The 25,000-nt window shown below is 46.0% G+C and overlaps 31 non-coding genes across 31 annotated transcripts; 6 read left to right on the forward strand and 25 right to left on the reverse strand.

Moving 5' to 3' along the window:
* Positions 1 to 289: 289 nt before the first annotated feature.
* Positions 290 to 371, reverse strand: trnas-gcu. The gene has a single exon. It is a non-coding gene; the product is annotated as a tRNA-Ser (tRNA).
* Positions 372 to 5,562: 5,191 nt separating this feature from the next.
* On the reverse strand, positions 5,563 to 5,636 carry trnat-cgu. Its single transcript has one exon. It is a non-coding gene; the product is annotated as a tRNA-Thr (tRNA).
* Positions 5,637 to 5,743: 107 nt separating this feature from the next.
* On the forward strand, positions 5,744 to 5,825 carry trnas-cga. The gene has a single exon. It is a non-coding gene; the product is annotated as a tRNA-Ser (tRNA).
* Positions 5,826 to 6,741: 916 nt separating this feature from the next.
* Positions 6,742 to 6,813, reverse strand: trnap-ugg. Its single transcript has one exon. It is a non-coding gene; the product is annotated as a tRNA-Pro (tRNA).
* Positions 6,814 to 7,338: 525 nt separating this feature from the next.
* trnas-gcu lies at positions 7,339 to 7,420 on the reverse strand. Its single transcript has one exon. It is a non-coding gene; the product is annotated as a tRNA-Ser (tRNA).
* Positions 7,421 to 7,754: 334 nt separating this feature from the next.
* trnap-agg lies at positions 7,755 to 7,826 on the reverse strand. Its single transcript has one exon. It is a non-coding gene; the product is annotated as a tRNA-Pro (tRNA).
* A 524-nt stretch (positions 7,827 to 8,350) lies between these two features.
* trnal-aag lies at positions 8,351 to 8,432 on the reverse strand. The gene has a single exon. It is a non-coding gene; the product is annotated as a tRNA-Leu (tRNA).
* A 1,074-nt stretch (positions 8,433 to 9,506) lies between these two features.
* Positions 9,507 to 9,588, reverse strand: trnas-gcu. Its single transcript has one exon. It is a non-coding gene; the product is annotated as a tRNA-Ser (tRNA).
* A 307-nt stretch (positions 9,589 to 9,895) lies between these two features.
* On the reverse strand, positions 9,896 to 9,969 carry trnat-cgu. The gene has a single exon. It is a non-coding gene; the product is annotated as a tRNA-Thr (tRNA).
* A 107-nt stretch (positions 9,970 to 10,076) lies between these two features.
* Positions 10,077 to 10,158, forward strand: trnas-cga. Its single transcript has one exon. It is a non-coding gene; the product is annotated as a tRNA-Ser (tRNA).
* Positions 10,159 to 11,074: 916 nt separating this feature from the next.
* trnap-cgg lies at positions 11,075 to 11,146 on the reverse strand. The gene has a single exon. It is a non-coding gene; the product is annotated as a tRNA-Pro (tRNA).
* Positions 11,147 to 11,671: 525 nt separating this feature from the next.
* Positions 11,672 to 11,753, reverse strand: trnas-gcu. The gene has a single exon. It is a non-coding gene; the product is annotated as a tRNA-Ser (tRNA).
* Positions 11,754 to 12,648: 895 nt separating this feature from the next.
* Positions 12,649 to 12,730, reverse strand: trnal-aag. The gene has a single exon. It is a non-coding gene; the product is annotated as a tRNA-Leu (tRNA).
* Positions 12,731 to 13,812: 1,082 nt separating this feature from the next.
* Positions 13,813 to 13,894, reverse strand: trnas-gcu. The gene has a single exon. It is a non-coding gene; the product is annotated as a tRNA-Ser (tRNA).
* A 380-nt stretch (positions 13,895 to 14,274) lies between these two features.
* On the reverse strand, positions 14,275 to 14,348 carry trnat-cgu. Its single transcript has one exon. It is a non-coding gene; the product is annotated as a tRNA-Thr (tRNA).
* A 107-nt stretch (positions 14,349 to 14,455) lies between these two features.
* trnas-cga lies at positions 14,456 to 14,537 on the forward strand. Its single transcript has one exon. It is a non-coding gene; the product is annotated as a tRNA-Ser (tRNA).
* A 900-nt stretch (positions 14,538 to 15,437) lies between these two features.
* On the reverse strand, positions 15,438 to 15,509 carry trnap-cgg. Its single transcript has one exon. It is a non-coding gene; the product is annotated as a tRNA-Pro (tRNA).
* Positions 15,510 to 16,034: 525 nt separating this feature from the next.
* On the reverse strand, positions 16,035 to 16,116 carry trnas-gcu. The gene has a single exon. It is a non-coding gene; the product is annotated as a tRNA-Ser (tRNA).
* Positions 16,117 to 16,450: 334 nt separating this feature from the next.
* Positions 16,451 to 16,522, reverse strand: trnap-agg. The gene has a single exon. It is a non-coding gene; the product is annotated as a tRNA-Pro (tRNA).
* A 524-nt stretch (positions 16,523 to 17,046) lies between these two features.
* On the reverse strand, positions 17,047 to 17,129 carry trnal-aag. Its single transcript has one exon. It is a non-coding gene; the product is annotated as a tRNA-Leu (tRNA).
* A 1,461-nt stretch (positions 17,130 to 18,590) lies between these two features.
* trnat-cgu lies at positions 18,591 to 18,665 on the reverse strand. Its single transcript has one exon. It is a non-coding gene; the product is annotated as a tRNA-Thr (tRNA).
* Positions 18,666 to 18,772: 107 nt separating this feature from the next.
* On the forward strand, positions 18,773 to 18,854 carry trnas-cga. Its single transcript has one exon. It is a non-coding gene; the product is annotated as a tRNA-Ser (tRNA).
* A 1,070-nt stretch (positions 18,855 to 19,924) lies between these two features.
* trnat-cgu lies at positions 19,925 to 19,998 on the reverse strand. Its single transcript has one exon. It is a non-coding gene; the product is annotated as a tRNA-Thr (tRNA).
* Positions 19,999 to 20,105: 107 nt separating this feature from the next.
* Positions 20,106 to 20,187, forward strand: trnas-cga. Its single transcript has one exon. It is a non-coding gene; the product is annotated as a tRNA-Ser (tRNA).
* A 915-nt stretch (positions 20,188 to 21,102) lies between these two features.
* Positions 21,103 to 21,174, reverse strand: trnap-cgg. The gene has a single exon. It is a non-coding gene; the product is annotated as a tRNA-Pro (tRNA).
* Positions 21,175 to 21,699: 525 nt separating this feature from the next.
* Positions 21,700 to 21,781, reverse strand: trnas-gcu. The gene has a single exon. It is a non-coding gene; the product is annotated as a tRNA-Ser (tRNA).
* A 334-nt stretch (positions 21,782 to 22,115) lies between these two features.
* Positions 22,116 to 22,187, reverse strand: trnap-agg. The gene has a single exon. It is a non-coding gene; the product is annotated as a tRNA-Pro (tRNA).
* A 524-nt stretch (positions 22,188 to 22,711) lies between these two features.
* trnal-aag lies at positions 22,712 to 22,793 on the reverse strand. Its single transcript has one exon. It is a non-coding gene; the product is annotated as a tRNA-Leu (tRNA).
* Positions 22,794 to 23,874: 1,081 nt separating this feature from the next.
* trnas-gcu lies at positions 23,875 to 23,956 on the reverse strand. The gene has a single exon. It is a non-coding gene; the product is annotated as a tRNA-Ser (tRNA).
* Positions 23,957 to 24,336: 380 nt separating this feature from the next.
* Positions 24,337 to 24,410, reverse strand: trnat-cgu. The gene has a single exon. It is a non-coding gene; the product is annotated as a tRNA-Thr (tRNA).
* Positions 24,411 to 24,517: 107 nt separating this feature from the next.
* Positions 24,518 to 24,599, forward strand: trnas-cga. The gene has a single exon. It is a non-coding gene; the product is annotated as a tRNA-Ser (tRNA).
* The last annotated feature ends 401 nt before the right edge of the window (positions 24,600 to 25,000 follow it).

Below are 25,000 nucleotides of genomic sequence, written 5' to 3' on the forward strand. Positions count from 1 at the left end.
GATAAAGATCTTTTTGTACCAGTCTGTGAAAACAGTTATTTCTAGTAGTTCCTTTGCTGGAGTCAGTCGACTCGTGAGAAGAAATGATGAACAAAAGGCTTTCTCAGATCCAAGAAAGCGCAAGGAGCTTGCCCTCTTTGTGCCACTCTTACGGCTAGTAGACTTGCTTGCTTTGTCCATTTTATGCTACATGCTGTGCGAGCAAAGGCATCTTTTGAGACAGATTGCTTGAGCACTCTTTTAGCGGCAAGGGCAAAGGCTGAATAAATACATGGTGTTATAATGTTAGCGACGAGGATGGGATTCGAACCCACGCGTGAAGAGCACAATGGATAAGCAGTCCATCGCCTTAACCACTCGGCCACCTCGTCTTGGCTTGAGCATCCGGGAAGCGATCTCTCAAACTCATGCAGAGGACGCCTCTTCTGCTCAGGGGAGAGACAGGGTGCCAGCCATTGCATTTGTTATGTTGCCCACCCTATTTCTTCTTCATTAACCTTTTTAGTGCCATAGGACGTAGATTCTACGTCCTAGGTACCAAGGGACCAAAGTGCCATAGAACGTAGAATCTACGTCCTACAGCACTAACGGGTTTACAAGCGCTGCGCTCGCTTTTAAAGCAGCGCAGCGCTTGTAAAGCCTGCACAACCCCCTAGGCAATGAGCAAGTAAGGTCATACTTACAGATCCGGTCCCCCAGCGCCGCCGATCCGGGTCCTCAGCCAATGACAGCAGTGGACACGCATTGATGACGTGTCCACTGCTGTCCCTTTAATTGTCGCCGCCCCTGCCGTCGCCTCTTCACTCCTGCTGCCACGTGTGACTGCTGGAGCCCCTCTGCTGCCTTCCTGCTGGATTGGTCGCCCTGATCGCCTGCCTGCATTGTGTAAGCTTAACTACAACTCTCTAACCACTGTTTATTTTGCTTATTTCTATCTCAACTGTCTAAAATTTTTTTTTTCTATTTCTTCTTCTATCTTTGTCATTATTACACTTTTACACACATACACACTTATTTACAACTTTCCCAAGCACACACAGACACTTACACACACACTTACACTTACACTTTTTTTTTTTTTTCTTTCTTTTCTTTTCTTTCTTTCTTTGCTTTCTTTGGCAGTCTTTTTTTTTACTAAAACTTTATTTCTGGTCTTGCTCTATAATTATCTGATTTATTTGGTTGCATTTTAGTGTTTTTTTTTGCATTTTCATAACTGATTTCTGTTTTTGAATTATTCTATTGCACTGTAACTTTTGTATTGCTATTGGGTGCTGAATTTGCAGTGACATTGGTGGATCCAGGGCTCTGACCACCGATTTCATTGCAATAATTGTTCTTCTGTTGGTTTGAGTGGTTTTTATTTGAATTTACTGATTTTATGGTGTTTTATCTTTGCATTGTTCTTTATTGTGTATTTAGTGCCCCAAAAAGGTTGCTTTTGCAGTGACATTGGTGGATCCAGGGCTCTGACCACCGATTTCATTGCAATTATTGTTCTTTGATTGCTTTTAGTGGTTTTATTCCATTTTAACTTCATTTGATTTCAGTTGTTCTAGAAAGGTCCAGAGGTGCTAAGATTGTTCTGGTAGTTTCTATTGCCAAGGGTTAGGCTGATGCCACACGAGGCGTAGGGCTGATTTTTTCAGCAAGTGGAAAAACGCTTGCCGAAAATTCAGCCCTACGCCTGCTACTTGTGCCTGCACCCAAATGAATGGAATACGCTCGGGTGCAGGCACATGTAGCCGATATACGCATGAAAACGCGAGACTTTGCATTCTCACGCGTTTTCATGCGTATATCGGCTACATGTGCCTGCACCCGAGCGTATTCCATTCATTCGGGTGCAGGCAAAAAAAAAGGGGTGCATAGAGTGCAGCCCCTATATTATGCATTTTCAGGTTTGGCGGCCATGTACTTATGTGCACCCATACATATGGGGTATCGTTTTATTCAGGGGAACGTGCAGATTTATGGTTAGTAAGTTTTTGGTAGTTGCCATGGAGATTTTGGGGAGAAATCTAGGTTTGTATCTGGTTTTTCCTTGATTTCTGACCAAAGCGCTGACTTCTGCAAGGGACTGCGGCCACAATTTTCCATGTAGAAAGAGAAGAGTGGTGTCTTTGAATAGCTGAAGCTGTGCACTTTTCATAAATATATAGTTTGCGGGGGTTATTTCACAGGTATGGGGGTCTTTAGACTAAATAACTGCAGGTAGAGCACATAGAGCACAGACCCCCCTTATGCATTGCCCCTGTTTGGGGGCATTTGGTGGCCACGTTTTTATGTGCACCCATACATATGGGGTATCGTTTTATTCAGGGGAACTTGCAAATTGAGGTTTAGTAAGTTTTTGGTAGTTGCCATGGAGATTTTGGGGAGAAATCTAGGTTTGTATCTGGTTTTTCCTTGATTTCTGACCAAAATCTAGGTTTGTATCTGGTTTTTCCTTGATTTCTGACCAAAGCGCTGACTTCTGCAAGGGACTGCGGCCACAATTTTCCATGTAGAAAGAGAAGAGTGGTGTCTCTGAATAGCTGAAGGTGTGCACTTTTCGTAAATATATAGATTGTGAGGGTTATTTCACAGGTAGGGGAGGTTAACACTGAAAAACTGCAGGTAGTGCACATAGAGCGCAGCCCCCAAAATTTCAACTGAAATTGCCCTTATGCATTGCCCCTGTTTTGGGGCATTTGGTGGCCACGTCTTTATGTGCACCCATACATATGGGGTATCGTTTTATTCAGGGGAACTTGCAGATTTATGGTTAGTAAGTTTTTGGTAGTTGCCATGGAGATTTTGGGGAGAAATCTAGGTTTGTATCTGGTTTTTCCTTGATTTCTGACCAAAGCGCTGACTTCTGCAAGGGACTGTGGCCACAATTTTCCATGTAGAAAGAGAAGAGTGGTGTCTCTGAATAGCTGAAGGTGTGCACTTTTCAGAAATATATAGTTTGCGGGGGTATGGGGTATCGTTTTATTCAGGGGAACTTGCAAATTGAGGTTTAGCAAGTTTTTGGTAGTTGCCATGGAGATTTTGGGGAGAAATCTAGGTTTTTTATCTGGTTTTTCCTTGATTTCTGACCAAAATCTAGGTTTGTATCTGGTTTTTTTTAGCTGAAGGTGTGCACTTTTTGGAAATATATAGTTTGTGGGGGTTATTTTACAGGTATGGGGGTGTTTAGACTAAATAACTGCAGGTAGAGCACATAGAGCACAGCCCCCCCCCTTATGCATTGCCCCTGTTTTGGGGCATTTGGTGGCCACGTCTTTATGTGCACCCATACATATGGGGTATCGTTTTATTCAGGGGAACTTGCAGATTGATGTTTAGTAAGTTTTTGGTAGTTGCCATGGAGATTTTGGGGAGAAATCTAAGTTTGTATCTGGTTTTTCCTTGATTTCTGACCAATGCGCTTATTTCTGCAAGGGACTGCGGCCACAATTTTCCATGTAGAAAGAGGAGAGTGGTGTCTCTGAATAGCTGAAGGTGTGCACTTTTCAGAAATATATAGTTTGTGGGGGTTATTTTACAGGTGGGGGGGTTAACACTGAAAAACTGCAGGAAGTGCACATAGAGCGCAGCCCCCAAAATTTCAACTGAAATTGCCCTTATGCATTGCCCCTTTTTTGGGGCATTTGGTGGCCACGTCTTTATGTGTACCCATACATATGGGGTATCGTTTTATTCAGGGGAACTTGCAGATTGATGTTTAGTAAGTTTTTGGTAGTTGCCATGGAGATTTTGGGGAGAAATCTAGGTTTGTATCTGGTTTTTCCTTGATTTCTGACCAATGCGCTGACTTCTGCAAGGGACTGTGGCCACAATTTTCCATGTAGAAAGAGAAGAGTGGTGTCTCTGAATAGCTGAAGGTGTGCACTTTTCGGAAATATATTCCTTGATTTCTGACCAATGCGCTGACTTCTGCAAGGGACTGCGGCCACAATTTTCCATGTAGAAAGAGGAGAGTGGTGTCTCTGAATAGCTGAAGGTTTGCACTTTTCAGAAATATATAGTTTGTGGGGGTTATTTTACAGGTGGGGGGTTAACACTGAAAACCTGCAGGAAGTGCACATAGAGCGCAGCCCCCAAAATATCAACTGAAATTGCCCTTATGCATTGCCCCTGTTTTGGGGCATTTGGTGGCCACGTCTTTATGTGTACCCATACATATGGGGTATTGTTTTATTCAGGGGAACTTGCAGATTGATGTTTAGTAAGTTTTTGGTAGTTGCCATGGAGATTTTGGGGAGAAATCTAGGTTTTTTATCTGTTTTTTCCTCGATTTCTGACCAAAGCGCTGATTTCTGCAAGGGACTGCGGCCACAATTTTCTATGTAGAAAGAGAAGAGTGGTGTCTCTGAATAGCTGAAGGTGTGCACTTTTCAGAAATATATAGTTTGTGGGGGTTATTTCAGAAGTAGGGGGGGTTAACACTGAAAAACTGCAGGTAGTGCACATAGAGCACAGCACCCACATTTTTAGCTGTAATTGCCCTTGTGCATTGCCCCTGCTTTGGAGTGTTTGGTGCCCATGTCTTTATGTGCACCCATACATATGGGGCATCATTTTATTCAGTAGAAATTTGTCTTTCAAATTTGCCTTTGTTAGAAAATTTTTATGAGATTTTTTTTTTTGTCAAATCCACATTTAATCATGCGTCCAAGTTTACGTTTTAGAAAAAAAAAAAAAATGTCAAAAAAACTTCCAAATTTCACAATGCACTGACAAAAGGTACTTGGCTTTTGAGTGAAAACTACATTGCACCTAGAAACCTGAAGGTCTGTAGTTTCTAAAGATACCAAACATGAGGGGATATTTTAGATTTACATATAAGTTATCCTGCATCAACTGTTACAAGCCCTTTTCTGCTTTGTTCTGGTGTGATATTGTACAAAGTATTTCTTTAGTTTGGGGGTTACTTCTGGACAGGAACTGTGGGGTACCACCACATATTTGGTATCGTTGGACTTGGGAGTATCAGGGCTTTTACAAACAACAAAAAAAAGTGTGTAAAATTAACTTTTCTATGGAAAAAAAACTCAAAATATACAGAAATTTTTCATAATTTTTTTTTTTTACATAATTCACCCAAAATACACATCATATCTCCAGAAAAGTTATAAAATTTGGTATGTATGTCGAAGCCCAATTAGTGACGAAAAAAACGATATATAATTTCCCTAGTTTCATGGAGGTTTTCCTACCAAAAAACATTGTTAAAGCGAATGAGTACAAAATGCTTAAAAAACGTCTGGCACTGGGGGGAACCGAAATGACGAATTCGGCTGGCACTTAAAGGGTTAATGGGTACATCCCAGGGTCTATGTTGACATACAGTGCCCAGAAATAGCGGACCTTGCTTTCATACTTATACTTCCTACGACTAGTTTATTAGACTACTTGAACCAGGAGGGGGAAGGGGTCGATGTACGCCCGCCTTTTGTATGGGAGGGACCTGCTTTTCCAGCCTGAGGATGAAATTTGCATGGGAAGGGCACTGGGGTTTTTAGGGGGCTGTCTCATACCTGGTGGAGGATGTAGGGCCAGTCACTTAAACAAAGGCACTGCTGAGATTTGAACTCAGGATCTCCTGTTTACGAGACAGGCGCTTTAACCAGCTAAGCCACAGCGCCCATGGGATGCTGCGCTTTTACGTGTTTTGGACGGAGGGGGAAAATTGGTGCTCGTAATATGATGTATTGCGTGCAGTGGCCGCCGACAAAGGCCCGCGCCCGGAATGGCTGTGATGGCCGAGTGGTTAAGGCGTTGGATTCGAAATCCAATGGGGTTACCCTGCACAGGTTCGAATCCTGTTCACAGCGTGGAGTTTTACAAAGCCCGACTGTTTAGATAACGAGCCAATTGTACATGCCTGCTACTAAGGTGTCCCAGCTGGTTTTGGCATGCAAGGCAAATTGAGGGGAGGTGCTAGCCATGGATGTTTGTTTAATTGATGCGCAAAGCTTTGCAAAATAAAATATTTAGATATGTTAAGCAAGGTTATTTATTAGGTGGCTGACAAAATCCCACCCATAATGCCATTAACCCAACACCTGTCACAAGCGAGCTGGGTCCCGACAACTTTCTTTGAAAAATGCTGTTGGGCCCTTACTAATTTCCTGCCGGTATGGCGACCTTTTCCCCCTCTATGAAAAAAATCTGAGCTCTTCTCCTTCAGGCTGTGTTTTTTTCCTCCAGTGGGGAGGAGTGCTTCAGGTGGATGGGAGCATTTTTGGACCACTTGCGGACAAACAGCAAGTAAGCTGGTAAGTAGCAAATGGAAGATTATTTGTTTATAAAATGTTGCCATTGTCGTCTTGCGGCGCTTGGGCTCAAAAAAAGCGGCGACTTGTCCCAAGACCCCTTCTAATTTCTATGCTACGTAACCACGTACATGCCTACAATAAAACCATGCTGTATTCCAGTGGTGCTGGATTTGATTTTTCCCGGGTTGGGTTGTGCAATTTCAACCATGTTGTAGGTATTGCCTGACCACTTGGGAAGGTATGGGACAGCGTGGGTGCATTTTCACAGACCCTCGAGCGTTCCTTTTGGATCGTGGTGGGTCAGTCCAAAGTGCTGAATTAATCTGCCAATGCATTGCCATTTTCAGCAACTGTTCTTTGAATTCCAAGCACCTTCTGTTGTTAGGGGTCGCGGGAGCATTTTTTTGGACTTGCACCTGCATGAATCCTTGCAGAACTTCAGTGAGATGTTGTGGTATCCTTAAAATGCCTAGGGCTCGTCCGGGATTTGAACCCGGGACCTCTCGCACCCAAAGCGAGAATCATACCCCTAGACCAACGAGCCAGACGTTGCACTTTTGGGGATGAACCAGCCCTGAGATGCACGGCCCAGCAACATGATTGAAATGACAAGACTGCACCATGTACCCCTCACTGAATATGCCTGTTGTAAACCAGAGTCTTGTCTTCTTTCCACATTGCATCTTTTATGCCTTTCATCCACCAGAATGGTACTTCTGCATGTTACCCTGGTGATGGATGCATCTGCTCCTTGAGGAAAAAAGTTTTACAACCTTCCTTTTGCAGGAAAACATTTCCCCTATATTTTTTTCTCATAAAGACCTTTGTATCTGTGAAATAACTTCTTTGTAGTAGTCCTTTAGTAGGAGTTAGTCCTCTCGCGAGAACTCGCGACGGCCAAAGCGCTTCTTTGGGTGCACAGACCGTGCCATCTTTGTGCCAGTCTTGCCGATAGAAGACTGGTATGCATCGTCACTTAGATTTTCCATGCTATGCCATCAAACAAGGCTTATTGCTGTTTTAGCAATAAGAGCACAGGCTGGTCAAATTCATTGGGTTATAAAGCAGTCGACGAGGATGGGATTCGAACCCACGCGTGCAGAGCACAATGGATTAGCAGTCCATCGCCTTAACCACTCGGCCACCTCGTCCTCGGTCAACTTTGCTTGCCGGCCACCTTGTCTTTGCTTAAACATTCGGGGAGTGATCTCTCTCCCTTGGCAGGAGGCCCTCAAACTAATGCAGAAGACACCTCTTCTGCTCAGGGGATACAGGGTGCCGGTCAAAAATGCATTTGTTACTATTACCTATTTCGTCTTGATGTTGATGGATGTGCACAAAGCTTTGTCATCAAATATTTATATATGCCAAAAAAGGTTATTCAGAGGGTGGCTGTCAAAATCCTCACCTAACTCCATTACCCAAACACCATCAAGAATTCCTGGAGAACGTCAGTGAGATGTTGTGGTTCCACTAAAAAGCCACGGGCTCGTCCGGGATTTGGACCCGGGACCTCTCGCACCCTAAGCGAGAATCATACCCCTAGACCAACGAGCCAGATGTTGAGCACCTGTTGGAAGCCATCAATGCTATATGTAAGCTACAAATTGAGCCTACACAGCTTGGAAAGACAACAGTCTTGTCCATTTTCACAAAATTTGGAGGGCTTCTAACCCGTGCCTCCATAGAGACTGGAGCCTAACTACAGCTCCTTAATGTGGCCAACAAGCGGATCTTCTCCCGATATGCCCACCTAGTCATTCTAGTTACAGTGCTGTAGCCTTATTTAAAATATGGTATCAAGGAAACAGTTGTGAGGTGAATGCTAATGGGCACGGTAATAAGGAATTCAGCCCTTTGTCTGAATATATATGCACCCCAAATAACAGCCGATAACCTCTTTGTGCCAGGCTGAAAGTAGACAAGTAGTAGCAATTTATTCTGTGTGCTATACAAGCAAGTGCTACTGCCTTTGGCTGTGCTTGTCTTCTTTCCTTCTTCTCAGGCAGTTTTAGCTCCTCCCCATCAGGCTGATGAAGGCTCCCCCACAGATGATTTTGTTTTAAATTTTTGTTAAAGATTGGCAGCGGTGGGATTCGAACCCACGCCCCCGAAGAGACTGGAGCCTTAATCCAGCGCCTTAGACCGCTCGGCCACGCTACCAGCTGGGTTGCTCCCTTTATAGTACATGTAGGCATATTTGCGCTTTAAATCAGACCAGATCAGTTAGCGCATGAGGCTCCACACTTTTTTCTTCCTGGGCACCCCTTCTCTTTCTGACTGCGATGACTTCAAATAGGTGCCCACTTGGCATGCCTTGTTGATTTTTATCGGAGGCAGTGAGCATGCCCAGGAGGCACCTATTTGAGGTCTTCATCGTTGGAGAGAAAAGGGAAGGAAAGGGGGCAGAGCTTCATGGCCAAATTTGTGGGATTATAGAGTTGGTGACGAGGATGGGACCCACGCGTGCAGAGGACAATAGATTAGCAGTCCGTCGCCTTAACCACTTGGCCACCTTGTCTTCCTTTGGGTAGATTGGTGGTAGGCTTGGATGTTTACCAGGTCCATTAGACTTTGGCTGCCACGTATGAAAAACTTTCAACTCTCAAGCTTCTGAAATATTCTCTCCTGCTAACTTGATCTCTTTCAGAGACTGAAGCGTATCCGCTCTACTCATGATGTTCTCACGTGACTTTTAAACAGTTTTTGAAACCAGCCCTGAGATGCCAGGGTCAGCAAAATGAAAGAAATCGCTAGCCTGCACTGTGTACCAGCCTCTGAATATGCCTGTTTGAAACCTGAGTCTCGTCTTCTATCCATTGAACCTTTAAGTGATACCCCCTTCATCCACTGGAAAGGTACTTCTGCATGCTAGCCCTGTGATGGATGCATCCGCTCATTGAGGAAAAACTTTTTAACCCTCCCTTTGGAGGGATATCTTTTTTTGAGATAAAGATCTTTTTGTACCAGTCTGTGAAAACAGTTATTTCTAGTAGTTCCTTTGCTGGAGTCAGTCGACTCGTGAGAAGAAATGATGAACAAAAGGCTTTCTCAAATCCAAGAAAGCGCAAGGAGCTTGCCCTCTTTGTGCCACTCTTACGGCTAGTAGACTTGCTTGCTTTGTCCATTTTATGCTACATGCTGTGCGAGCAAAGGCATCTTTTGAGACAGATTGCTTGAGCACTCTTTTAGCGGCAAGGGCAAAGGCTGAATAAATACATGGTGTTATAATGTTAGCGACGAGGATGGGATTCGAACCCACGCGTGCAGAGCACAATGGATTAGCAGTCCATCGCCTTAACCACTTGGCCACCTCGTCTTGGCTTGAGCATCCGGGAAGCGATCTCTCAAACTCATGCAGAGGATGCCTCTTCTGCTCAGGGGAGAGACAGGGTGCCAGCCATTGCATTTGTTATGCTGACCTTGCTTTCATACTTATACTTCCTACGACTAGTTTATTAGACTACTTGAACCAGGTGGGGGAAGGGGTCGATGTACGCCCGCCTTTTGTATGGGAGGGACCTGCTTTTCCAGCCTGAGGATGAAATTTGCATGGGAAGGGCACTGGGGTTTTTAGGGGGCTGTCTCATACCTGGTGGAGGATGTAGGGCCAGTCACTTAAACAAAGGCACTGCTGAGATTTGAACTCAGGATCTCCTGTTTACGAGACAGGCGCTTTAACCAGCTAAGCCACAGCGCCCATGGGATGCTGCGCTTTTACGTGTTTTGGACGGAGGGGGAAAATTGGTGCTCGTAATATGATGTATTGCGTGCAGTGGCCGCCGACAAAGGCCCGCGCCCGGAATGGCTGTGATGGCCGAGTGGTTAAGGCGTTGGATTCGAAATCCAATGGGGTTACCCTGCACAGGTTCGAATCCTGTTCACAGCGTGGAGTTTTACAAAGCCCGACTGTTTAGATAACTAGCCAATTGTACATGCCTGCTACTAAGGTGTCCCAGCTGGTTTTGGCATGCAAGGCAAATTGAGGGGAGGTGCTAGCCATGGATGTTTGTTTAATTGATGCGCAAAGCTTTGCAAAATAAAATATTTAGATATGTTAAGCAAGGTTATTTATTAGGTGGCTGACAAAATCCCACCCATAATGCCATTAACCAAACACCTGTCACAAGCGAGCTGGGTCCCGACAACTTTCTTTGAAAAATGCTGTTGGGCCCTTACTAATTTCCTGCCGGTATGGCGACCTTTTCCCCCTCTATGAAAAAAATCTGAGCTCTTCTCCTTCAGGCTGTGTTTTTTTCCTCCAGTGGGGAGGAGTGCTTCTGGTGGATGGGAGCATTTTTGGACCACTTGCGGACAAACAGCAAGTAAGCTGGTAAGTAGCAAATGGAAGATTATTTGTTTATAAAAGGTTGCCATTGTCGTCTTGCGGCGCTTGGGCTCAAAAAAAGGGGTGACTTGTCCCAAGACCCCTTCTAATTTCTATGCTACGTAACCACGTACATGCCTACAATAAAACCATGCAGTATTCCAGTGGTGCTGGATTTGATTTTTCCCGGGTTGGGTTGTGCAATTTCAACCATGTTGTAGGTATTGCCTGACCACTTGGGAAGGTATGGGACAGCATGGGTGCATTTTCACAGACCCTCGAGCGTTCCTTTTGGATCGTGGTGGGTCAGTCCAAAGTGCTGAATTAATCTGCCAATGCATTGCCATTTTCAGCAACTGTTCTTTGAATTCCAAGCACCTTCTGTTGTTAGGGGTCGCGGGAGCATTTTTTTGGACTTGCACCTGCATGAATCCTTGCAGAACTTCAGTGAGATGTTGTGGTATCCTTAAAATGCCTAGGGCTCGTCCGGGATTTGAACCCGGGACCTCTCGCACCCGAAGCGAGAATCATACCCCTAGACCAACGAGCCAGACGTTGCACTTTTGGGGATGAACCAGCCCTGAGATGCACGGCCCAGCAACATGATTGAAATCACAAGACTGCACCATGTACCCCTCACTGAATATGCCTGTTGTAAACCAGAGTCTTGTCTTCTTTCCACATTGCATCTTTTATGCCTTTCATCCACCAGAATGGTACTTCTGCATGTTACCCTGGTGATGGATGCATCTGCTCCTTGAGGAAAAAAGTTTTACAACCTTCCTTTTGCAGGAAAACATTTCCCCTATATTTTTTTCTCATAAAGACCTTTGTATCTGTGAAATAACTTCTTTGTAGTAGTCCTTTAGTAGGAGTTAGTCCTCTCGCGAGAACTCGCGACGGCCAAAGCGCTTCTTTGGGTGCACAGACCGTGCCATCTTTGTGCCAGTCTTGCCGATAGAAGACTGGTATGCATCGTCACTTAGATTTTCCATGCTATGCCATCAAACAAGGCTTATTGCTGTTTTAGCAATAAGAGGACAGGCTGGTCACATTCATTGGGTTATAAAGCAGTCGACGAGGATGGGATTCGAACCCACGCGTGCTGAGCACAATGGATTAGCAGTCCATCGCCTTAACCACTCGGCCACCTCGTCCTCGGTCAACTTTGCTTGCCGGCCACCTTGTCTTTGCTTAAACATTCGGGGAGTGATCTCTCTCCCTTGGCAGGAGGCCCTCAAACTAATGCAGAAGACACCTCTTCTGCTCAGGGGATACAGGGTGCCGGTCAAAAATGCATTTGTTACTATTACCTATTTCGTCTTGATGTTGATGGATGTGCACAAAGCTTTGTCATCAAATATTTATATATGCCAAAAAAGGTTATTCAGAGGGTGGCTGTCAAAATCCTCACCTAACTCCATTACCCAAACACCATCAAGAATTCCTGGAGAACGTCAGTGAGATGTTGTGGTTCCACTAAAAAGCCACGGGCTCGTCGGGGATTTGAACCCGGGACCAACGAGCCAGATGTTGAGCACCTGTTGGAAGCCATCAATGCTATATGTAAGCTACAAATTGAGCCTACACAGCTTGGAAAGACAACAGTCTTGTCCATTTTCACAAAATTTGGAGGGCTTCTAACCCGTGCCTCCATAGAGACTGGAGCCTAACTACAGCTCCTTAATGTGGCCAACAAGCGGATCTTCTCCCGATATGCCCACCTAGTCATTCTAGTTACAGTGCTGTAGCCCTATTTAAAATATGGTATCAAGGAAACAGTTGTAAGGTGAATGCTAATGGGCACGGTAATAAGGAATTCAGCCCTTTGTCTGAATATATATGCACCCCAAATAACAGCCGATAACCTCTTTGTGCCAGGCTGAAAGTAGACAAGTAGTAGCAATTTATTCTGTGTGCTATACAAGCAAGTGCTACTGCCTTTGGCTGTGCTTGTCTTCTTTCCTTCTTCTCAGGCAGTTTTAGCTCCTCCCCATCAGGCTGATGAAGGCTCCCCCACAGATGATTTTGTTTTAAATTTTTGTTAAAGATTGGCAGCGGTGGGATTCGAACCCACGCCCCCGAAGAGACTGGAGCCTTAATCCAGCGCCTTAGACCGCTCGGCCACGCTACCAGCTGGTTTGCTCCCTTTATAGTACATGTAGGCATATTTGTGCTTTAAATCAGACCAGATCAGTTAGCGCATGAGGCTCCACACTTTTTTTCTTCCTGGGCACCCCTTCTCTTTCTGACTGCGATGACTTCAAATAGGTGCCCACTTGGCATGCCTTGTTGATTTTTATCGGAGGCAGTGAGCATGCCCGGGAGGCACCTATTTGAGGTCTTCATCGTTGGAGAGAAAAGGGAAGGAAAGGGGGCAGAGCTTCATGGCCAAATTTGTGGGATTATAGAGTTGGTGACGAGGATGGGACCCACGCGTGCAGAGGACAATAGATTAGCAGTCCGTCGCCTTAACCACTTGGCCACCTTGTCTTCCTTTGGGTAGATTGGTGGTAGGCTTGGATGTTTACCCGGTCCATTAGACTTTGGCTGCCACATATGAAAAACTTTCAACTCTCAAGCTTCTGAAATATTCTCTCCTGCTAACTTGATCTCTTTCAGAGACTGAAGCGTATCCGCTCTACTCATGATGTTCTCATGTGACTTTTAAACAGTTTTTGAAACCAGCCCTGAGATGCCAGGGTCAGCAAAATGAAAGAAATCGCTAGCCTGCACTGTGTACCAGCCTCTGAATATGCCTGTTTGAAACCTGAGTCTCGTCTTCTATCCATTGAACCTTTAAGTGATACCCCCTTCATCCACTGGAAAGGTACTTCTGCATGCTAGCCCTGTGATGGATGCATCCGCTCATTGAGGAAAAACTTTTTAACCCTCCCTTTGGAGGGATATCTTTTCTCTTTTTTTGAGATAAAGATCTTTTTGTACCAGTCTGTGAAAACAGTTATTTCTAGTAGTTCCTTTGCTGGAGTCAGTCGACTCGTGAGAAGAAATGATGAACAAAAGGCTTTCTCAGATCCAAGAAAGCGCAAGGAGCTTGCCCTCTTTGTGCCACTCTTACGGCTAGTAGACTTGCTTGCTTTGTCCATTTTATGCTACATGCTGTGCGAGCAAAGGCATCTTTTGAGACAGATTGCTTGAGCACTCTTTTAGCGGCAAGGGCAAAGGCTGAATAAATACATGGTGTTATAATGTTAGCGACGAGGATGGGATTCGAAACCACGCGTGCAGAGCACAATGGATTAGCAGTCCATCGCCTTAACCACTCGGCCACCACGTCTTGGCTTGAGCATCCGGGAAGCGATCTCTCAAACTCATGCAGAGGACGCCTCTTCTGCTCAGGGGAGAGACAGGGTGCCAGCCATTGCATTTGTTATGTTGCCCACCCTATTTCTTCTTCATTAATGGGTACATCCCAGGGTCTATGTTGACATACAGTGCCCAGAAATAGCGGACCTTGCTTTCATACTTATACTTCCTACGACTAGTTTATTAGACTACTTGAACCAGGTGGGGGAAGGGGTCGATGTACGCCCGCCTTTTGTATGGGAGGGACCTGCTTTTCCAGCCTGAGGATGAAATTTGCATGGGAAGGGCACTGGGGTTTTTAGGGGGCTGTCTCATACCTGGTGGAGGATGTAGGGCCAGTCACTTAAACAAAGGCACTGCTGAGATTTGAACTCAGGATCTCCTGTTTACGAGACAGGCGCTTTAACCAGCTAAGCCACAGCGCCCATGGGATGCTGCGCTTTTACGTGTTTTGGACGGAGGGGGAAAATTGGTGCTCGTAATATGATGTATTGCGTGCAGTGGCCGCCGACAAAGGCCCGCGCCCGGAATGGCTGTGATGGCCGAGTGGTTAAGGCGTTGGATTCGAAATCCAATGGGGTTACCCTGCACAGGTTCGAATCCTGTTCACAGCGTGGAGTTTTACAAAGCCCGACTGTTTAGATAACTAGCCAATTGTACATGCCTGCTACTAAGGTGTCCCAGCTGGTTTTGGCATGCAAGGCAAATTGAGGGGAGGTGCTAGCCATGGATGTTTGTTTAATTGATGCGCAAAGCTTTGCAAAATAAAATATTTAGATATGTTAAGCAAGGTTATTTATTAGGTGGCTGACAAAATCCCACCCATAATGCCATTAACCAAACACCTGTCACAAGCGAGCTGGGTCCCGACAACTTTCTTTGAAAAATGCTGTTGGGCCCTTACTAATTTCCTGCCGGTATGGCGACCTTTTCCCCCTCTATGAAAAAAATCTGAGCTCTTCTCCTTCAGGCTGTGTTTTTTTCCTCCAGTGGGGAGGAGTGCTTCAGGTGGATGGGAGCATTTTTGGACCACTTGCGGACAAACAGCAAGTAAGCTGGTAAGTAGCAAATGGAAGATTATTTGTTTATAAAATGTTGCCATTGTCGTCTTGCGGCGCTTGGGCTCAAAAAAAGCGGTGACTTGTCCCAAGACCCCTTCTAATTTCTATGCTACGTAACCACGTACATGCCTACAATAAAACCATGCTGGTTTTGATTTTTCCCGGGTTGGGTTGTGCAATTTCAACCATGTTGTAGGTATTGCCTGACCACTTGGGAAGGTATGGGACAGCATGGGTGCATTTTCACAGACCCTCGAGCGTTCCTTTTGGATCGTGGTGGGTCAGTCCAAAGTGCTGAATTAATCTGCCAATGCATTGCCATTTTCAGCAACTGTTCTTTGAATTCCAAGCACCTTCTGTTGTTAGGGGTCGCGGGAGCATTTTTTTGGACTTGCACCTGCATGAATCCTTGCAGAACTTCAGTGAGATGTTGTGGTATCCTTAAAATGCCTAGGGCTCGTCCGGGATTTGAACCCGGGACCTCTCGCACCCGAAGCGAGAATCATACCCCTAGACCAACGAGCCAGACGTTGCACTTTTGGGGATGAACCAGCCCTGAGATGCACGGCCCAGCAACATGATTGAAATCACAAGACTGCACCATGTACCCCTCACTGAATATGCCTGTTGTAAACCAGAGTCTTGTCTTCTTTCCACATTGCATCTTTTATGCCTTTCATCCACCAGAATGGTACTTCTGCATGTTACCCTGGTGATGGATGCATCTGCTCCTTGAGGAAAAAAGTTTTACAACCTTCCTTTTGCAGGAAAACATTTCCCCTATATTTTTTTCTCATAAAGACCTTTGTATCTGTGAAATAACTTCTTTGTAGTAGTCCTTTAGTAGGAGTTAGTCCTCTCGCGAGAACTCGCGACGGCCAAAGCGCTTCTTTGGGTGCACAGACCGTGCCATCTTTGTGCCAGTCTTGCCGATAGAAGACTGGTATGCATCGTCACTTAGATTTTCCATGCTATGCCATCAAACAAGGCTTATTGCTGTTTTAGCAATAAGAGGACAGGCTGGTCAAATTCATTGGGTTATAAAGCAGTCGACGAGGATGGGATTCGAACCCACGCGTGCAGAGCACAATGGATTAGCAGTCCATCGCCTTAACCACTCGGCCACCTCGTCCTCGGTCAACTTTGCTTGCCGGCCACCTTGTCTTTGCTTAAACATTCGGGGAGTGATCTCTCTCCCTTGGCAGGAGGCCCTCAAACTAATGCAGAAGACACCTCTTCTGCTCAGGGGATACAGGGTGCCGGTCAAAAATGCATTTGTTACTATTACCTATTTCGTCTTGATGTTGATGGATGTGCACAAAGCTTTGTCATCAAATATTTATATATGCCAAAAAAGGTTATTCAGAGGGTGGCTGTCAAAATCCTCACCTAACTCCATTACCCAAACACCATCAAGAATTCCTGGAGAACGTCAGTGAGATGTTGTGGTTCCACTAAAAAGCCACGGGCTCGTCCGGGATATGAACCCGGGACCTCTCGCACCCTAAGCGAGAATCATACCCCTAGACCAACGAGCCAGATGTTGAGCACCTGGTGGAAGCCATCAGTGCTATATGTAAGCTACAAATTGAGCCTACACAGCTTGGAAAGACAACAGTCTTGTCCATTTTCACAAAATTTGGAGGGCTTCTAACCCGTGCCTCCATAGAGACTGGAGCCTAACTACAGCTCCTTAATGTGGCCAACAAGCGGATCTTCTCCCGATATGCCCACCTAGTCATTCTAGTTACAGTGCTGTAGCCTTATTTAAAATATGGTATCAAGGAAACAGTTGTAAGGTGAATGCTAATGGGCACGGTAATAAGGAATTCAGCCCTTTGTCTGAATATATATGCACCCCAAATAACAGCCGATAACCTCTTTGTGCCAGGCTGAAAGTAGACAAGTAGTAGCAATTTATTCTGTGTGCTATACAAGCAAGTGCTACTGCCTTTGGCTGTGCTTGTCTTCTTTCCTTCTTCTCAGGCAGTTTTAGCTCCTCCCCATCAGGCTGATGAAGGCTCCCCCACAGATGATTTTGTTTTAAATTTTTGTTAAAGATTGGCAGCGGTGGGATTCGAACCCACGCCCCCCAAAGAGACTGGAGCCTTAATCCAGCGCCTTAGACCGCTCGGCCACGCTACCAGCTGGGTTGCTCCCTTTATAGTACATGTAGGCATATTTGCGCTTTAAATCAGACCAGATCAGTTAGCGCATGAGGCTCCACACTTTTTTCTTCCTGGGCACCCCTTCTCTTTCTGACTGCGATGACTTCAAATAGGTGCCCACTTGGCATGCCTTGTTGATTTTTATCGGAGGCAGTGAGCATGCCCGGGAGGCACCTATTTGAGGTCTTCATCGTTGGAGAGAAAAGGGAAGGAAAGGGGGCAGAGCTTCATGGCCAAATTTGTGGGATTATAGAGTTGGTGACGAGGATGGGACCCACGCGTGCAGAGGACAATAGATTAGCAGTCCGTCGCCTTAACCACTTGGCCACCTTGTCTTCCTTTGGGTAGATTGGTGGTAGGCTTGGATGTTTACCAGGTCCATTAGACTTTGGCTGCCACGTATGAAAAACTTTCAACTCTCAAGCTTCTGAAATATTCTCTCCTGCTAACTTGATCTCTTTCAGAGACTGAAGCGTATCCGCTCTACTCATGATGTTCTCACGTGACTTTTAAACAGTTTTTGAAACCAGCCCTGAGATGCCAGGGTCAGCAAAATGAAAGAAATCGCTAGCCTGCACTGTGTACCAGCCTCTGAATATGCCTGTTTGAAACCTGAGTCTCGTCTTCTATCCATTGAACCTTTAAGTGATACCCCCTTCATCCACTGGAAAGGTACTTCTGCATGCTAGCCCTGTGATGGATGCATCCGCTCATTGAGGAAAAACTTTTTAACCCTCCCTTTGGAGGGATATCTTTTTTTTTGAGATAAAGATCTTTTTGTACCAGTCTGTGAAAACAGTTATTTCTAGTAGTTCCTTTGCTGGAGTCAGTCGACTCGTGAGAAGAAATGATGAACAAAAGGCTTTCTCAGATCCAAGAAAGCGCAAGGAGCTTGCCCTCTTTGTGCCACTCTTACGGCTAGTAGACTTGCTTGCTTTGTCCATTTTATGCTACATGCTGTGCGAGCAAAGGCATCTTTTGAGACAGATTGCTTGAGCAACTCGTGCAGAGCACAATGGATTAGCAGTCCATCGCCTTAACCACTCGGCCACCTCGTCTTGGCTTGAGCATCCGGGAAGCGATCTCTCAAACTCATGCAGAGGACGCCTCTTCTGCTCAGGGAAGAGACAGGGTGCCAGCCATTGCATTTGTTATGTTGCCCACCCTATTTCTTCTTCATTAATGGGTACATCCCAGGGTCTATGTTGACATACAGTGCCCAGAAATAGCGGACCTTGCTTTCATACTTATACTTCCTACGACTAGTTTATTAGACTACTTGAACCAGGTGGGGGAAGGGGTCGATGTACGCCCGCCTTTTGTATGGGAGGGACCTGCTTTTCCAGCCTGAGGATGAAATTTGCATGGGAAGGGCACTGGGGTTTTTAGGGGGCTGTCTCATACCTGGTGGAGGATGTAGGGCCAGTCACTTAAACAAAGGCACTGCTGAGATTTGAACTCAGGATCTCCTGTTTTACGAGACAGGCGCTTTAACCAGCTAAGCCACAGCGCCCATGGGATGCTGCGCTTTTACGTGTTTTGGACGGAGGGGGAAAATTGGTGCTCGTAATATGATGTATTGCGTGCAGTGGCCGCCGACAAAGGCCCGCGCCCGGAATGGCTGTGATGGCCGAGTGGTTAAGGCGTTGGATTCGAAATCCAATGGGGTTACCCTGCACAGGTTCGAATCCTGTTCACAGCGTGGAGTTTTACAAAGCCCGACTGTTTAGATAACTAGCCAATTGTACATGCCTGCTACTAAGGTGTCCCAGCTGGTTTTGGCATGCAAGGCAAATTGAGGGGAGGTGCTAGCCATGGATGTTTGTTTAATTGATGCGCAAAGCTTTGCAAAATAAAATATTTAGATATGTTAAGCAAGGTTATTTATTAGGTGGCTGACAAAATCCCACCCATAATGCCATTAACCAAACACCTGTCACAAGCGAGCTGGGTCCCGACAACTTTCTTTGAAAAGTGCTGTTGGGCCCTTACTAATTTCCTGCCGGTATGGCGACCTTTTCCCCCTCTATGAAAAAAATCTGAGCTCTTCTCCTTCAGGCTGTGTTTTTTTCCTCCAGTGGGGAGGAGTGCTTCAGGTGGATGGGAGCATTTTTGGACCACTTGCGGACAAACAGCAAGTAAGCTGGTAAGTAGCAAATGGAAGATTATTTGTTTATAAAATGTTGCCATTGTCGTCTTGCGGCGCTTGGGCTCAAAAAAAGCGGTGACTTGTCCCAAGACCCCTTCTAATTTCTATGCTACGTAACCACGTACATGCCTACAATAAAACCATGCTGTATTCCAGTGGTGCTGGATTTGATTTTTCAGAGCACAATGGATTAGAGCACAATGGATTAGCAGTCCATCGCCTTAACCACTCGGCCACCACGTCTTGGCTTGAGCATCCGGGAAGCGATCTCTCAAACTCATGCAGAGGACGCCTCTTCTGCTCAGGGGAGAGACAGGGTGCCAGCCATTGCATTTGTTATGTTGCCCACCCTATTTCTTCTTCATTAATGGGTACATCCCAGGGTCTATGTTGACATACAGTGCCCAGAAATAGCGGACCTTGCTTTCATACTTATACTTCCTACGACTAGTTTATTAGACTACTTGAACCAGGTGGGGGAAGGGGTCGATGTACGCCCGCCTTTTGTATGGGAGGGACCTGCTTTTCCAGCCTGAGGATGAAATTTGCATGGGAAGGGCACTGGGGTTTTTAGGGGGCTGTCTCATACCTGGTGGAGGATGTAGGGCCAGTCACTTAAACAAAGGCACTGCTGAGATTTGAACTCAGGATCTCCTGTTTACGAGACAGGCGCTTTAACCAGCTAAGCCACAGCGCCCATGGGATGCTGCGCTTTTACGTGTTTTGGACGGAGGGGGAAAATTGGTGCTCGTAATATGATGTATTGCGTGCAGTGGCCGCCGACAAAGGCCCGTGCCCGGAATGGCTGTGATGGCCGAGTGGTTAAGGCGTTGGATTCGAAATCCAATGGGGTTACCCTGCACAGGTTCGAATCCTGTTCACAGCGTGGAGTTTTACAAAGCCCGACTGTTTAGATAACTAGCCAATTGTACATGCCTGCTACTAAGGTGTCCCAGCTGGTTTTGGCATGCAAGGCAAATTGAGGGGAGGTGCTAGCCATGGATGTTTGTTTAATTGATGCGCAAAGCTTTGCAAAATAAAATATTTAGATATGTTAAGCAAGGTTATTTATTAGGTGGCTGACAAAATCCCACCCATAATGCCATTAACCAAACACCTGTCACAAGCGAGCTGGGTCCCGACAACTTTCTTTGAAAATGCTGTTGGGCCCTTACTAATTTCCTGCCGGTATGGCGACCTTTTCCCCCTCTATGAAAAAAATCTGAGCTCTTCTCCTTCAGGCTGTGTTTTTTTCCTCCAGTGGGGAGGAGTGCTTCAGGTGGATGGGAGCATTTTTGGACCACTTGCGGACAAACAGCAAGTAAGCTGGTAAGTAGCAAATGGAAGATTATTTGTTTATAAAATGTTGCCATTGTCGTCTTGCGGCGCTTGGGCTCAAAAAAAGCGGTGACTTGTCCCAAGACCCCTTCTAATTTCTATGCTACGTAACCACGTACATGCCTACAATAAAACCATGCTGTATTCCAGTGGTGCTGGATTTGATTTTTCCCGGGTTGGGTTGTGCAATTTCAACCATGTTGTAGGTATTGCCTGACCACTTGGGAAGGTATGGGACAGCATGGGTGCATTTTCACAGACCCTCGAGCGTTCCTTTTGGATCGTGGTGGGTCAGTCCAAAGTGCTGAATTAATCTGCCAATGCATTGCCATTTTCAGCAACTGTTCTTTGAATTCCAAGCACCTTCTGTTGTTAGGGGTCGCGGGAGCATTTTTTTGGACTTGCACCTGCATGAATCCTTGCAGAACTTCAGTGAGATGTTGTGGTATCCTTAAAATGCCTAGGGCTCGTCCGGGATTTGAACCCGGGACCTCTCGCACCCGAAGCGAGAATCATACCCCTAGACCAACGAGCCAGACGTTGCACTTTTGGGGATGAACCAGCCCTGAGATGCACGGCCCAGCAACATGATTGAAATCACAAGACTGCACCATGTACCCCTCACTGAATATGCCTGTTGTAAACCAGAGTCTTGTCTTCTTTCCACATTGCATCTTTTATGCCTTTCATCCACCAGAATGGTACTTCTGCATGTTACCCTGGTGATGGATGCATCTGCTCCTTGAGGAAAAAAGTTTTACAACCTTCCTTTTGCAGGAAAACATTTCCCCTATATTTTTTTCTCATAAAGACCTTTGTATCTGTGAAATAACTTCTTTGTAGTAGTCCTTTAGTAGGAGTTAGTCCTCTCGCGAGAACTCGCGACGGCCAAAGCGCTTCTTTGGGTGCACAGACCGTGCCATCTTTGTGCCAGTCTTGCCGATAGAAGACTGGTATGCATCGTCACTTAGATTTTCCATGCTATGCCATCAAACAAGGCTTATTGCTGTTTTAGCAATAAGAGGACAGGCTGGTCAAATTCATTGGGTTATAAAGCAGTCGACGAGGATGGGATTCGAACCCACGCGTGCAGAGCACAATGGATTAGCAGTCCATCGCCTTAACCACTCGGCCACCTCGTCCTCGGTCAACTTTGCTTGCCGGCCACCTTGTCTTTGCTTAAACATTCGGGGAGTGATCTCTCTCCCTTGGCAGGAGGCCCTCAAACTAATGCAGAAGACACCTCTTCTGCTCAGGGGATACAGGGTGCCGGTCAAAAATGCATTTGTTACTATTACCTATTTCGTCTTGATGTTGATGGATGTGCACAAAGCTTTGTCATCAAATATTTATATATGCCAAAAAAGGTTATTCAGAGGGTGGCTGTCAAAATCCTCACCTAACTCCATTACCCAAACACCATCAAGAATTCCTGGAGAACGTCAGTGAGATGTTGTGGTTCCACTAAAAAGCCACGGGCTCGTCCGGGATTTGAACCCGGGACCTCTCGCACCCTAAGCGAGAATCATACCCCTAGACCAACGAGCCAGATGTTGAGCACCTGTTGGAAGCCATCAATGCTATATGTAAGCTACAAATTGAGCCTACACAGCTTGGAAAGACAACAGTCTTGTCCATTTTCACAAAATTTGGAGGGCTTCTAACCCGTGCCTCCATAGAGACTGGAGCCTAACTACAGCTCCTTAATGTGGCCAACAAGCGGATCTTCTCCCGATATGCCCACCTAGTCATTCTAGTTACAGTGCTGTAGCCCTATTTAAAATATGGTATCAAGGAAACAGTTGTAAGGTGAATGCTAATGGGCACGGTAATAAGGAATTCAGCCCTTTGTCTGAATATATATGCACCCCAAATAACAGCCGATAACCTCTTTGTGCCAGGCTGAAAGTAGACAAGTAGTAGCAATTTATTCTGTGTGCTATACAAGCAAGTGCTACTGCCTTTGGCTGTGCTTGTCTTCTTTCCTTCTTCTCAGGCAGTTTTAGCTCCTCCCCATCAGGCTGATGAAGGCTCCCCCACAGATGATTTTGTTTTAAATTTTTGTTAAAGATTGGCAGCGGTGGGATTCGAACCCACGCCCCCGAAGAGACTGGAGCCTTAATCCAGCGCCTTAGACCGCTCGGCCACGCTACCAGCTGGGTTGCTCCCTTTATAGTACATGTAGGCATATTTGCGCTTTAAATCAGACCAGATCAGTTAGCGCATGAGGCTCCACACTTTTTTTCTTCCTGGGCACCCCTTCTCTTTCTGACTGCGATGACTTCAAATAGGTGCCCACTTGGCATGCCTTGTTGATTTTTATCGGAGGCAGTGAGCATGCCCGGGAGGCACCTATTTGAGGTCTTCATCGTTGGAGAGAAAAGGGAAGGAAAGGGGGCAGAGCTTCATGGCCAAATTTGTGGGATTATAGAGTTGGTGACGAGGATGGGACCCACGCGTGCAGAGGACAATAGATTAGCAGTCCGTCGCCTTAACCACTTGGCCACCTTGTCTTCCTTTGGGTAGATTGGTGGTAGGCTTGGATGTTTACCAGGTCCATTAGACTTTGGCTGCCACGTATGAAAACTTTCAACTCTCAAGCTTCTGAAATATTCTCTCCTGCTAACTTGATCTCTTTCAGAGACTGAAGCGTATCCGCTCTACTCATGATGTTCTCACGTGACTTTTAAACAGTTTTTGAAACCAGCCCTGAGATGCCAGGGTCAGCAAAATGAAAGAAATCGCTAGCCTGCACTGTGTACCAGCCTCTGAATATGCCTGTTTGAAACCTGAGTCTCGTCTTCTATCCATTGAACCTTTAAGTGATACCCCCTTCATCCACTGGAAAGGTACTTCTGCATGCTAGCCCTGTGATGGATGCATCCGCTCATTGAGGAAAAACTTTTTAACCCTCCCTTTGGAGGGATATCTTTTCTCTTTTTTTGAGATAAAGATCTTTTTGTACCAGTCTGTGAAAACAGTTATTTCTAGTAGTTCCTTTGCTGGAGTCAGTCGACTCGTGAGAAGAAATGATGAACAAAAGGCTTTCTCAGATCCAAGAAAGCGCAAGGAGCTTGCCCTCTTTGTGCCACTCTTACGGCTAGTAGACTTGCTTGCTTTGTCCATTTTATGCTACATGCTGTGCGAGCAAAGGCATCTTTTGAGACAGATTGCTTGAGCACTCTTTTAGCGGCAAGGGCAAAGGCTGAATAAATACATGGTGTTATAATGTTAGCGACGAGGATGGGATTCGAACCCACGCGTGCAGAGCACAATGGATTAGCAGTTCATCGCCTTAACCACTCGGCCACCACGTCTTGGCTTGAGCATCCGGGAAGCGATCTCTCAAACTCATGCAGAGGACGCCTCTTCTGCTCAGGGGAGAGACAGGGTGCCAGCCATTGCATTTGTTATGTTGCCCACCCTATTTCTTCTTCATTAATGGGTACATCCCAGGGTCTATGTTGACATACAGTGCCCAGAAATAGCGGACCTTGCTTTCATACTTATACTTCCTACGACTAGTTTATTAGACTACTTGAACCAGGTGGGGGAAGGGGTCGATGTACGCCCGCCTTTTGTATGGGAGGGACCTGCTTTTCCAGCCTGAGGATGAAATTTGCATGGGAAGGGCACTGGGGTTTTTAGGGGGCTGTCTCATACCTGGTGGAGGATGTAGGGCCAGTCACTTAAACAAAGGCACTGCTGAGATTTGAACTCAGGATCTCCTGTTTACGAGACAGGCGCTTTAACCAGCTAAGCCACAGCGCCCATGGGATGCTGCGCTTTTACGTGTTTTGGACGGAGGGGGAAAATTGGTGCTCGTAATATGATGTATTGCGTGCAGTGGCCGCCGACAAAGGCCCGCGCCCGGAATGGCTGTGATGGCCGAGTGGTTAAGGCGTTGGATTCGAAATCCAATGGGGTTACCCTGCACAGGTTCGAATCCTGTTCACAGCGTGGAGTTTTACAAAGCCCGACTGTTTAGATAACTAGCCAATTGTACATGCCTGCTACTAAGGTGTCCCAGCTGGTTTTGGCATGCAAGGCAAATTGAGGGGAGGTGCTAGCCATGGATGTTTGTTTAATTGATGCGCAAAGCTTTGCAAAATAAAATATTTAGATATGTTAAGCAAGGTTATTTATTAGGTGGCTGACAAAATCCCACCCATAATGCCATTAACCAAACACCTGTCACAAGCGAGCTGGGTCCCGACAACTTTCTTTGAAAAATGCTGTTGGGCCCTTACTAATTTCCTGCCGGTATGGCGACCTTTTCCCCCTCTATGAAAAAAATCTGAGCTCTTCTCCTTCAGGCTGTGTTTTTTTCCTCCAGTGGGGAGGAGTGCTTCAGGTGGATG

This window comes from Xenopus tropicalis, chromosome 3, assembly GCF_000004195.4.
Source record: "Xenopus tropicalis strain Nigerian chromosome 3, UCB_Xtro_10.0, whole genome shotgun sequence".
NCBI classification, from domain to species: domain Eukaryota; kingdom Metazoa; phylum Chordata; class Amphibia; order Anura; family Pipidae; genus Xenopus; species Xenopus tropicalis.